Consider the following 14057-nt stretch of genomic DNA (forward strand, 5'->3'; position numbering starts at 1 on the left):
TGTCTAGCTCAGATGTCGTCTTCTTCTCATCCTGGTCTGGTAGCTTTTTCTCCATTTGGGCATTGTTTTAAGGTGAGCAGCACTCGATAGGCCAGTGCACTGCAGGGGATGTTTCAGATAGGAAATGAATCCGAGACTCCGTTTCCTTCAGCTTTGGTGTGTATGGTCTGGTAAAGAGTACCTGAAAAAGGGTCCTTCCATTCAGGTTGGAGACAGTTCTTTAAGTCATGCCTGTTGCAGTATGTATAATCCCCTGGCTGCAGGTCATGGGGCATTGGAACTTTACCCAAGGATAGATTTCTGAGCTTCAGAAACAAACCTAGAGTATCCTTTTCATAATTCAATTAAACCGTACAGTAATGTGACATAACAGCAAGGAATGATCTGGGAAGTGTCTTAGTAAATATGGACCTCAATTAACAAAACTAGAATTTAATATCCACTAAAATATAATTTATTTTCTCTCTTAAGTTACCCTCAGTTTTCTCAAATATAGCCAAATCAAGATTAATTTTTTACAAGTTAAGTCTGATTATTTGATCATATAGGCTTTTTTAAATTGGCTGTGTTGGAAGTTTTAATACGGAGTCTCAGGGTAGAATGTTAAGGTTTGCTAAGGCCAAGAAAGACACGTCAAGGCTTTTCATGGGTTTCTGCCTTACAGATTTAGGTAAATTCTTTTCTCTTTAAAATCCTTAAAATATCTTTATACTCCTATATCTGTTAGGAGATGATCTCCCTAATTTGTTTGATAGAGCCACTGGGGACCTAAGTGTTTTTAGTCTCTTGAGGGATCAGATAGAGAGAAAAGATAAGTGTTCCAAGTGTGATTACATAGGTATAATTTATCAAATTGCTGTGAACCATAACTAGCTTAAGGAGAAGAGATTCTTTACGTCTGGGAAACAGGTTAAAAGCCAGTAGTATTTCAAACAATATCAAAAATTATAACCATATTCAGCAGGTTAATCAGTCCCATGTAACTAATTCTTTTAATGAGAGTTTTCATTAGAACTTTAAAATGTCTTACCCAGTTTAGTTCAGTGCTATAGTGTGAAATTTATTAGGAATCAGTAAATCTCCTTGAAGAGAAAGCATTTTGCAAAACCATCAGAAGAAAACAATTAACTGTCTATAAATGACAAAAGATTTAAAAGCATGGTTAAACACCGTTACACTATAATCAATAAAGAAATCTGTTCACTATACCCATAATTATCACTGGTAACATTTCAGATATACCAGAATTTTAGGGAGTCCATATAATTTCTACAATATCTATATTAATAATATTGTCTCATTCAATATAACCTTAGAAGTTTTATGATTCATTTGACAATTCCATGTTATTTAAAATGCCAAATGAAACTTTATAGTTAAAAATCTCTCTTTGGGATGTTTCAGGGGCCTTCTGTAGCATCCCAAACTTAACTGGAGATTAAAAGAATTTTAATTAATTAAATTAATTTTTATTTAATTAATTAGAATTTTATATTTGGGGAGCTTTTTGAAAGATTTCAGAACACTTGATCAGATAAACATATAGATCACTGTAATGTAGTACTAATTCATTAACAAGAAAATATGTCAAATGTAAAGGCAGAACAGATCAGCTAAGTGGTATAAGAAGTTTTACAATCTGTTACTGAAGGTGGATTAATATTTTAAGAAAATTTTTTCCTCTTACCAGAGAGAAAACCAAATCTAATCTTGTTCCAGCTAACTTCTAAGATTCATTTACGTTGCCCAATTTAATTCTAAACTTAGCCAATTCTGACCACGTACAAAACTTTCCTCAGGGTTCCTTTTCCACAAGCCTTCCACAGCTTTCTATACTTATATTAGTGTGTCCCTTATTTTGTCTTCCATTCAGAGGTAACCAGCTTCAGGAGAAAGTCACTATTTTTCATTAACAAAGTATTATTCCATTCTTACATCTTCCTTTACGCATTTATATTACTTTCCTAGGATACTGAGATCATTCCCTTACTAATAGAGACTATTTCAGTGTGGCACCAACCATTTATTAATATTTCTATATACCTTTAGTTTCACTGTAAGAGGAAGTTAAATGTTAAGTAATTCGTATTTCAATGTTATTTTATCTGAAAATGGCATAGCTATTTAATAAAATCTTGTCATTTAACTTAATTTAGCACAACACTAGAATTTAAAGATACCAAACACTTAGAGATTATCTTAAACATACATTTTAAAAATATATTTTAAATATTTACCCGAAGCTCTCATCTCATTTGCATTTAATTTACTTAAAATTTTACCACAGCACATTACTTTTATTTTTTTTTTGACAAATCTGCAACAGATATAACAGGATCTTATTTGACTTTCATTAAACCTAGGTACAGTAAAGGTATTATACATAATATTGATGACTTTAAAGATGTCTATATTAATTAGAACATACTTAAACTAAACAATATCAAATATTATCTTAATATTGAATATTTTCCATTTCACATGACGCTGAAAGTCAATTTGTTCAGTTGTTATTTTAAAAATACTTAATGTTTAAGCTCTTATATTTTTACATCAATTAAGCAGAGCTCTATGACTTTGAATTTTTTTTCTTTAGCAGTAGAAATATCTCACTTCTATAATGTGTACACAGGCTTATAATCAGAAAAAAGCTAGAGATCTCATAGCTTCACTTTAAAACTTACTTATAAGATAGGTATAATAATAGTTGGAGTAAGCTGAATTTGCTTGCTCAAATCATTAAGGCTTACTATTTATGAAACAGACAGTTAAAATTTCTTCACAATGTCTGAAGGACCCTTCAGAGTTCTGAGTTCTAATATGCCAAAAATTTCTTGGCCTTAAGGTTTATTTCGTTGAGCTAATTAGACTCAGTCCTAGGTCACTGTTTGTTGTATTTATATTTCTGATGTGCAAGACAAAGACACTGTCTTCCAGGTCCCCAGAGAACTGCTCTCTCACCCAGGCCGTATTTTATCTCCTTAAATGGCATTTTTGTATCAGTGAGAAGAGCTGTAAACAAAGAATTCCATGTTTTAAAACTTTAAGGCTTACTTAAATATGTCTTCCAAAACTTGCATAAGGCATTTAGTAAGATCTCTTTTCCTTGTGTTATAAGTTAAACCCAGGGTAAACCTGTATTTTTTTATTAGCCACTCAAATTAGTTTTTAGTTTTACATTATATTGGACGGCTTATGTAACTATATTGGTTTATTTTAATTTGTTCAATTAATATTTTCAGAGGGACAGATATGTGCCTAGCCTTATAATACCAAGAAGGGGAAGTGTTTTTCCTCTTAAACATATGTATCCCACAACACAAGCAAAAGTTTTGTATAAAGACCATTTAAATATACCAATTTCACAAACTTTTATCTCAATTTTATTAAATCTTATACCTTTAATTTTTATATTTATTAAGTTTAATCAATAATTCTTATTTCTAGAAGGAGTGCCAGAAACCTTTTTTTGTGTGTGTGTGCATTGTATATAATTTTATAGAAGTCTCTAGGATGCCCAAGATTCAGCCAAAGAGCTTAGGCACTTCTCAGTTTTTAATTTCATTAATTGGTCTGTTATCCCAATTATTGATCAAGTATTTCAGTCTATATATACATATATTTCAAACTGTGGTAAGTAAAATGGGCTTGTTTGAACTTTAATCTTGGGGGGGAGTAGGTGAACTCTTTGGCCCTTTTTTTTTTAACTTTACGTTGTGTAGTATCAAAACCCTGTATGTAAATCCAAAAATGTCCATTTTATTTATTTGATTCAAAATAACCATATAAAAATATTTATCCTTTTGGGATAAGCCACTTATTTTTTTTTGACATTTTTACAATCATTTTTCCAGTTATTCAACCTAATTAACATTAATTATTCTAAGTTTTTATTAGCATATCTAGAAACATTTATCAGAAAGGAAAACACAAACGTAGCTTTTCAAACCAGTTTTATTTTTTTAACTAAGTTCTTAGGTTAACCATTAGATATATTTTTCTACATTTAAACTTGATTTTAATAGAAACCATAAAAAAACTGTTTATAATGAGATCTCTTTAAACTTTCACCAATTAAAAAGTTTTTCCAAATTAAAAAATCCATCATATGGCCGTCAATTTATATACAAATATAATATATATATAGTGATTTTAAACCAATAAGATGAAGAGGCACTTCCACATGAGAGTCGGGGTGTTGCCTAAATAAAATTCAAAGGTTTACTCTCCAAAAGCTAAAAGCCTTTGTGGTCCAGGCTGATGCAGCAAAGTTTAAGTTGGCAAAATATCTGAAAATTGGTACAATCAAAGAATTGCTTAGAATCCCAATTTATTTGCGTGGCCACCATATGTACACAATACTTGAAACTTTTGTATGGTGGAGTCCAAGGTTTCCTTTAAAAAATAAACTAAACATACATATACATACATACACACACTTAAAACACCCAGAGAAAGATAAAACATTTACATTTCAAGGACACAGGAAGAGAAATCCAAGTTACCCCTAAAGGGGATTTTGTTTTTATAAGTTCAGAATTCCAAAAAATGTTTTTATCAGGCCTGGTTAGTTATTTTCAGAGTGAGATTTTTTTTTTCTTATTCCCAATTAATGTTGTAAATTTTGTATGTACATAAACCTGGCTGGGGTAATAGTTGGAGACTGGCAATCTGTCATTTCTTTTTCTTTTCTTTTCTGTTCTTTATTTTTTTTTTTTGAAAGTTCTATTCCCCATTGTAAGGTCGGGTTCTCAGAATAAATTTGCTAGTAAGATTTCCCACAGGGACAACTCTGTGTCATGAAGTCTTTGTGTCTACCACTCCTGGAAGATTCTCTGTCACCCGAGAAAGCTGTTACCAGCCAGGAGGATGGTCTGAATTTTGGAGTTGAAAGTTTCCTCATAAGAGTTTTACTTTTATCCTGAAAAATTCAATGGAGGTAACCAAATTGAGGAAAATATTAGACCAGACTCTTACCTAACCACTCAGTCCTGAACCCAGTGTCTTTCAACTTGGACTCACTCAGGATGTCTCCACTGGGTGAGTATTTTCCTCATATGTTTCCACCAGCCCCACTTTGGACATATCCTCAAGGTGGATATTTCCTGTTATCTTTCAACCAGGCCCCACTCAATATGTCTCCACTGGGTGGGTAATTCACCTCAGTTTCTTTCAACTGGAGGGCCACGTACCTGGATACACCGCCAGATAAAACTTAGGATCATCAACCAATATGTGAGATCCGAGAACCTAGAGAGACTCACCCAAATTCATCTGGACTCCCCGAGGAGGTGGATGGGCACAAAGGGCCACTGCTGGTACCAAGGCTCCGGTTACTTGGAGAGTTCAGGTGGAGAGAAATCTGCTGTGGTGCTTCATGGTGTCCAAAACTGTTGACTGAAATACATGTGCAGCCAAAAAGTTAAGAGTTATGTTTCATTTGGTGGGAGGACTCGAGCTAGGATGACAGCCTGTCAGAACTCTCTGAGGGACTGCTCCCAAGAGGTTGAGGCAGAGCTAGGATATATAGGAGCTTTACAACAAAGACCAGGTTGTTGGAACAATAAAAGATTGCTTGTTATCTAAAGAAAGCCAGGTATCTCAAGTTCAAGAATTTAGTACTTTTGTATGTGTGAGAGGAAGCAAATATTTGGACTCACTGAATTCATTTTTTAGACAAGCACCTAGCTATCTCGGGCCAGTAGCCTGTCCTTTCTTATTCTGAGTCTGCTCAGATGACACCATTGTGAGTTGCTGTAGCAGCTGAGCTGCAGGCCTGTCCTAGCTGGGGGGTGGCGGCAGCCTTTAATGACTTGGTTTCAGTATTCTTTGTTTACTGTCATGGTTGCAGTATTCTCATTCACATTGTAGTATTTTCGTTCACAGACTGATTATGGATAATCTGCAACCTTGGAAAGCAACCGAGATGGAATTACTGCAGGTACCTTCTGCTTTAATAAGCCGTGTGCAAACATAAACAGGGAGGAAGCATACACTTGGATTTGGAGGTGTAGGAAAGGGATCCTGCACATTGCAGGAGAACGCAATGCAGAATTCCTTACGTCCACCTTTCTTTACTGTAGTGGTTTCTGAGAACAGTTTATGGTAATTAACCAACATTGACAAACTGCACAAATTGCATTTAAGAGCTGGCCGGCTGAAACTTGTGTATTGGAGAGGTGGAATTCAAAGGCAAGTGGTCAGGTGGATTGGAGAGAGATGGAGCCAAGGCCTGGGCCCAGATTCCGGTTTAAATTGCCATTTCTTCACCATAGGGCCTTGGAATAGAATTCAAAATCTCTTAACCTGTTGGTGAATCTGTGAAATGGGCATAATATTCGTTTCACCCTGGGATTGTTGTAAGATCTAAAGAGTATTATAGCACACATGAAGCACTTAACCCACTGGCACTTAGCAGTGTTCACTGTGTGGGGCCGCCCCGCTTAGCATGTGTCAGAGCCGTAAAGGCAGCATTTGTCTGTTGAGGATGCACTTGCAGCCCCTTGGCTAGGTTATGAATTTGGTGATTTCCTATAATCCTTGTAATTCTATGTGCCATGGACAGTTATTTTCATGGACAGATGAGGAATCTCATGGTAAAAAGACTGTATAATTTGCCCAAAATCAGACCATAATTTTGGGTGCAGAGGCCTCGGTTCAGCATGGGCCCCTGGGCCTTCTGCCCTCTCTGTTCAGCACCAGAGCCAGATATGGAGTCGGCTGTTTCCCTGCCCAGAATATCCGGCAGGCCGCAAGACACATCTGGCCCTGTGCTGCTTGAGCAAAAACTCCGAAGGAGAGACAGTTACAAAAGGGATAAACATAAAAACAGACGACAGCAAATTGTGATCAGCTCTGAGAAGGAAAGGAACATGTCTCGCCGTGCAGAGCTGGAAGCTTTCCCGTCTGGGCTGCTCTGGGGGTGTTCATCTCAGCTAAACAAGTTCTGCTGCTGCACCAAGGCAGGAAGGCAGGGCGCGTGTGGCCAGGTAGACAGGGCCTCGTTGATCGTACTCATTCCCCATTAAGCGACAGTTCTCTCGGGCACTTAACTAATAAACAGATGTTGGCCATAATCATCACGCACTTTGCTTGGTAGTTTTATTGGCCCCAGCATTGAGATGAGGTCATTGAAGCTGGGGAGTTTGCTGCATGCCCGTGATTACCTTGCAAATACCCCGACTGTTCTTTCAATCTAGACTGGTGTGGCTGTCATGTCCCAGCCCTGTGAATGGCATCGTGTAGCTTCTCCCAAGTGGCCCAAATGACTGACATTGATATGCTTAATTCGTTGGAAATAGTATGTGACAATAATAGAAAAAGGTAGTAAGAAATTGTTTGGAAAACTGGAAAAAACCTTTTCTTCCCCAGCTGGGGGAGCGTAACCTGTATCACCCACCCTACTCACTGCCTGTCACCTCCTCCCCGCCGACTCCGTGTTCATAAGCCACACTGAGTCTTGGAAGAACATTTTGCCTCATGACACTTTTGACTAGGACCTGCAACTTCTTTGTCCCTGGTTAACTCTCTCTTCAAAGCCTTTCAGCTTTTTTGCAGGCTCCTCCACTCAGATGTAAGAATAGCCTCTTTAAACTTCTTGATGCAGCTCCTTAATGAAGATCTTGTGATGGAAACCTAGCCAAAACTGGGATGTATGCATATAGTGGCTGCAAACTCAGCACTTTGTTAGTTCAGAATCAGAGGGGTGAGTGACTCAGGAAATGCTTTTTTAAGGTAACAAGGGGAAAGTGAAAGGACGCTTGCTGTGTAAGAAAGAAACATCTCAATCACAGCCAGTAAGGCACCTGTGTTCAGGATGGGGTGTGGCGAGTGCAGAGTTTTCACAAAGAAAATAGTGGTGTGATGGGAGCGAGGACAGTTGGGTACTTTATTGGGGAGGAAAAAAAGTGGGCTGAACATTTCCTTGTTGAACAAGAGGATTGTGACATGATGTGCTTCTATTTTGGAGAGAAGGGTTTTGTGGGGACAAGCCTAGGAGTACGCTGTATGTCTGGGGAGTCAGCACAACAGAGAAACACAGAGAACCGGGCAGACCCCAAGACCCATGCTGGGGGAGAGACTGCCCACCAATTGGAGCCCTGGAGGCTGCTTCTGTCCCTTAGCTGTGGCCTCAGACCTCCCTTCACAGCCCAGTCCTGTTGATACAAGAATAAAAAACGTTGGGCATGAGAAGGGCTGTGTCCCAGGCTTTCATTGAGCCCCTGGGATGTGCCCCACCAGATTTTGTTCCTTAACTTCATGCAGTAAAGAATTCAAGAGCAAGCCAGTGTTGAGTAAAGGTAGATTTATTCAGAGAGATACATAGATAGGCAAGAGAAACGTCACGAGGTGTGGGGGTTTGATGCTCATATTAGAAGTAGGTACACACTCCACACATTGTGGGCCTTCCCCAAAGAGGGAGAGAGAGTGGTGACCGCGAGGTGGCGCTGTGTTGCTTGTTTTCTTGGGCTTGGTGGTTTCATATGCTAATAAGTAGAAGGACCAGCCTTAGGGCAAGGGGCTAGGATTCCCAGGGAGTTGGCCATTTCCCACCCTTTGACCTTTTGTGGCTAGCATTGGGACTGCCATGTTGCCTGGGGCATGTTATTCACCAAGTTACTATTACAATGGATGTTTACTGAAGCTCAAGATCTGCTAGAAGTTAAATCTCTTCATCCTGAGCCTCAAGGCCTATTGGGGTTTGAATCCTTTAACATTTTGATGTTAATTGCTGTGGCCTTCCTTGAATGGCTGTGCTCTTCCCCCTTCCATCCTGTCTCACTGTGATGACACAGAGACAGCAAAGGTCGGGCCCTACCTGTGCTCCTGCATTTAAAGGTGGGAGGTGTGAGGTGGGCTTATGATGACCCTGAATGGTAAGAAAAATGTTTCAGATTTTCCTACGTGAGACATGGGGACCTGACAGCAACCTCCGCAGATTTATCTCACGGGCTTTATCGCTTGTGTTGTTATAGAAACAACAGGCAAGCCAAGAAACAAGTATAACTCACAAGGTTGTAGTACTGAGATTTATTTAGCTGGCACGCTCAGAGGGGCTTCATTTCCAAAGCTCTGAGCACCTCCAAGACGTGCACATGAGGTTTTATAGGGTTAATTACAAGTATGGGGCTATTAGCCAATAAGGCTCAAACAACAAAAAGCAAGGAATCAGTACACTGAAGCTTATCAATTTGGAACAGATCCCGTTACTGACAATTGTTGTCCTTGGATTTACGTGTTAGATTATTAGCCCATTAAACTGACACTAAACTTCAGGTTTACCAGGTAGCTCAGCAAAACTTAGATCAGTAAACCGACACTTATCACACTTAGATTTGTGACTTAGCTTGTTAGCCCAGCTGGGGTTTTCCTTCACAGTGTCACTTCTATTTTTTATTTTTCTTTTTATCTTTTTTTAAGTATTTAACCCAAATTTAATATCAGGGTTTTTTGGGAAAGAAATTTCTCTTTATCTTTTCTTTGGGGTTCTTTTGGGGGGGAGGTAATTAGATGTATTTATCTGTTAGTGGAGGCCCTGGGGCTTGAACCCAGGACCCCGTGCACGCTAAGCACATGCTCTACCACCCGCCCCATCATCATTTTCTTTTTGCTTTAGCTGCCAAGAATCTTACAGCTGAATTTGTAGTCGGCCTTTAACACTTGCCCTGACTTCATGGAATCCATTTTTATGAGTTTATCTCCCCCTGGTTTCATTTAAGTATTGAATCTCCATTTTCTCTTCACTCGGTTTTGCATTTTTGTTGTTATGGTTGTTAAGCTGTGTTTAACAGAATTGTTTAAATTCTCTTTTAGCAAGAGGCTGAATGTAAATAAATATGTAAGCAAACAGCACAATTAAATGCTTTTATACATTCTGAGCTGTTTAGTAGTAACTTAAAAACCGAATTGAATATTAAAGTGATAGCATTTTAAAAATATTTTTTAATTTTTCATAAAAATATAGCTGATTTAAAATATGATATTAGTTTCAGGTGTACAATAGATGCTCCATTTATAGTTACTGTAAAACATTGTCTGTATTCCCTGTGTTGTAAGATACATCCCTCTAGCGTGTTTACATTACATGTTGCAGTTTGTATAAGAAAGTTGGGTAACGCAGAGTCTGGAACGTGGCTGTGTATGACTCAGGTTCACGCTCACCCTGCCTGTCAGAGCTCAGGCCTTCACTCCTTTCTGCAGGGGAGCGAGTGGAGGCAGCTCTCATCAGCGCTGTCACCACCCTCTGAGTGGCAGTGACAGCAGTGACTGTGTGTGGACGTGCAAATTGTTTTTCCAAGAGCTTTATATGCATTTCTGCATTTAATAATTGAAGCCCTCCTGTGAGGAAGCATTTTTAATGCATAATACATTTTATTTTGATATTGATAGATTTCAAACCTCTGGAAAATTTACAGTAGTACAATAAACGCTTAGATACAGTTCACCTTATAGGGCACTATTTGGCTTTCTGTGTCTGGCTTATTTTAGCATAAAATTTCAAGGTTCATCCATATTGTAGCCTGAATCAGTACTTTATTCTTTTTGTTTGATAATATCCTTTTCCATTTTTTTTGGTTTTAGTCTATTTAAAAATATTTTCATTGAAGTCTAGTCAGTTTATAATGTTGTGTCAGTTTCTTGTCTACAGCACAAGACTTCAGTTAAAAAGGAACATACCTGCATTCATTTTCATACTGTTTTTAAACATAAGTTACAATAAGATATTAAATATATTCTCCTGTGCTATACAGTATAAACTTGCTGTTTATTCTTTACATACTCAGTAACTGCAAATCTTGAACTCCCAATTTATTCCTTCCCACACCCTCCCCCCTCTGGTAACCACAGTTTGTTTTCTGTGACTCTGTGTCTGTTTCTGTTCTGTAGATAAGTTTATTTTTTTGTTTCTTTCTTTTATTTTTTTAGATTCCACATGTCAGCAATCTCATGTGGTATTTTCGTTTCTCTTTCTGGCTTACTTCACTTAGAATGACATTCTCCATGTCCATTGATGTTGCTGCAAATGGCATTATTTTATTATTATTTTATGGCTGAATAGTAGTCTATAGGACAAATATGCTACAACCTCTTTATCCAGCCATCTGTCAGTGGACATTTCGGTTGTTTCCATGTCTTGCTATTGTAAATAGTGCTGCTGTGAACATTGGGGTGTAGGTGTCTTTTTGAATTAGGGTTCCTTCTGGATATATGCCCAGGAGTGGGATTGCTGGGTCATCTGGGAGGTCAAGGTTTTGTCTTTTGATGAACCTCTATACATTTTTCCACAATGGCTCCACCAAACTGCATTCCCACCACAGTGTAGGAGGGTTCCCAATTCTCCGCAGCCTCTCCAGTATTTATTGTCTGTGAACTTCTCAATGATGGCTATTCTGACTGGTGAGAGGTGATATTTGATTGCAGTTTTGATTTGCATTTCTCTGATAATGATATTGAACATTTTTTCATGTGCCTACTGGCCATTTGTGCGTCTTCATTGGAGAAATGTTTCTTTAGGACTTCTACCATTTTTTGAATTGAATTGTTTGTTTTCCTTTCTTATTAAGTGTAAAAGCTGTTTACATATTCTGGGAATTAAGCCCCTAGCAGTTTCATTTATTGCAAATATTTTCTCCCATTCCATAGGTTGGTTGTCTTTTTGTTTTGCTTACTGTTTCCTTAGCTGTGCAAAAGTTTGTAAGTTTAATTAGATCCCTCTTGTATATTTTTGGTTGTTTTTCTATTGCTTGAGTAGACTGCTCTAGGAAAACATTGCTGAGATGTATGTCACATGTTTTGCCTATGGTTGCTTCTAAGAGGTTTATAGTGTCTTGTCTATATGTTTAATTCTTTAACACATTTTGAATTCATTTTTGTGTATGCTGTGAGGGAGTAGTCTAACTTCATTGATTTACATGCAGCTGTGCAGTTTTCCCTGCACCATTTGCTGAAGAGGCTGTCTTTACTCCATTGTATGTTCTCACCTCCTTTGTCAAAGTTTGAATGACCAAAAGTTTGTGGGCCTATTCTTGGTAAATGTGTTTATCCGTTCATTGATGGATGGATATTGTTAGTAACTTTTGGCTACTCTGAATGATACTGCTATGAATATTGATGTGAAATTTTTATGAGAATATGTTTTCATTCTGTTGGCTGTACAGTTGGCCCTCCATATCTGTAGTTTCCACTACATGGATCCAGATGGCTGATTGTAAAGGGACTCGAACATCCTTGGATTATGGTATCCAGGGTGTGGGGTTCCTGAAACCAACCCCCCAAGGGTATTGAGGGATGACTCTACATATAGGAGTGGAATTGCTGAGCCATATAACTCTAAGCTTTTGAGGAAATACCAGGCTTCTCCAAAGAAGTTACACAATTGTCCCTTTCCCCTGGCCGCATATGAGGTTTCTCTGCCTCCTGAATGACATTTGTTATTGTCCATGATTTGGTAATAACCATCCTAGTGGGTGTAAAATGAGATCTCATTTTGATTTTGATTTGTCTAGTGATGTTGAGCATCTTTTCATATGCTTATTGGCCATTTGTATATGTATCTAAATTCATGGTAAATTTAAAAATTGGGTCTGTTTTATTGTATTGTTCAGTTGTAAGAATTCGTTATATATCCTGGATGCTACTCTCTTATTAGATACATGTTTTGCAAAATTGTTCTTCTATTCTGCACATTGTCTTTCACTATATTTTTTTAAAGATTAAAACAATTTCTTTACAGGGGAGGTAGTTAGATGTAATGATTTATTTTATTTTTCTTGCTAAGCAAGAACTCTCTGACTTGAGATACCCATTTCCCCTGTCATTTCACTTTCTTGATGATGTCCTTTGTAAGAAAAGGGTTTTAATTTTGATGAAGTCCAGTTTATCTGCTTTTTTCTTCTATCACTTGTGCTCTTGGTATTGTATCCAGGAAACCAAAGCCTATCCTAGGACCACAAAGATTTATACTGTGTCTTCTTTTAGAAAGTTTATAGGTTTAATTTTTACATTTCTGTCTGTGATCTACTTTGTTTTAATTTTTATTTGTTATATAAAATATGGGTGTTCAGATTCCAGATTGATTCTTTTGCCTGCAGACACCCAGCTGTCCCTGCACAATTTGTTGAATAGACTATTCTTTCAATGGGGTGTTTTTGGCCCCCTAGTGGAAAACTGTCTGTAAATGTAAGTTTTTCCCCGTGGGTTTTTATTGTGTCTCATAGATTTATTTATCCAAACTTATGCCAGCAACATACTGACTTATTACTATAGCATTTTAGTACCTTTTAAAGTGAGTCCTCCAACTTTACTCTTCTTTTGCAAGGTTGTTTTGGCTATCCTGGGCCCCTTGCACGTCCATATTAATTTTGGGATCAGTTTTTCAATTTTTGCAAAGAAGTCAGCTGGAATTTTGATAGGGATTCCACTGTATATGTAGATCATTTTGAGGAGTCTTAATATTTTTAATAATACTGTCTATCATTCCATGGAAATGGGATGTCTTCCATATATGTAGATCTTTTAAAATTTATTTTGGTGATACTTCAAAAAGTTCAATGTACAAATCTTGTAAATTTTTGTTAAATGTATCTCTCATTTTATTTTTAATGCTGCTGTAATTGGAAATGCTGAGTTTCTTATGGGTGGGACTATATATCAATCTTCTTATTTCTAGAATTCCTTAACAGCAATTACCCTAGTTATATATTTGCTACTTAAATCTATCCACAACAATTCCCCACCCCGTGTTATAAGAAACCAAGACCCAAGTTAAGCTACCTGAACACCTATGTGGAAATGTGAAATGAGACCCTTGGGTGGGGCTTTGTGCAGATGATACTGGAGCTTATTCAGGATGGCTTCATCGTAATTTCTTTTAAACAACCCTTTCGGTGTATTTAGTCAGATACATTAAGAACATGCCCTTTTGATGTGCGGAGTAGCTAAGACTATGATTTTCAAATAATTTCTAATGAGAGTGTTGTTCTTGAAACCTAATTTGCATCAATCTTTGAAGATTTATGTTTCAGGGGCTTTGACTAAAGAACACCTGTCTTTAATCA

This window comes from Vicugna pacos, chromosome 10 (assembly GCF_048564905.1).
Source record: "Vicugna pacos chromosome 10, VicPac4, whole genome shotgun sequence".
NCBI classification, from domain to species: Eukaryota; Metazoa; Chordata; class Mammalia; order Artiodactyla; family Camelidae; genus Vicugna; species Vicugna pacos.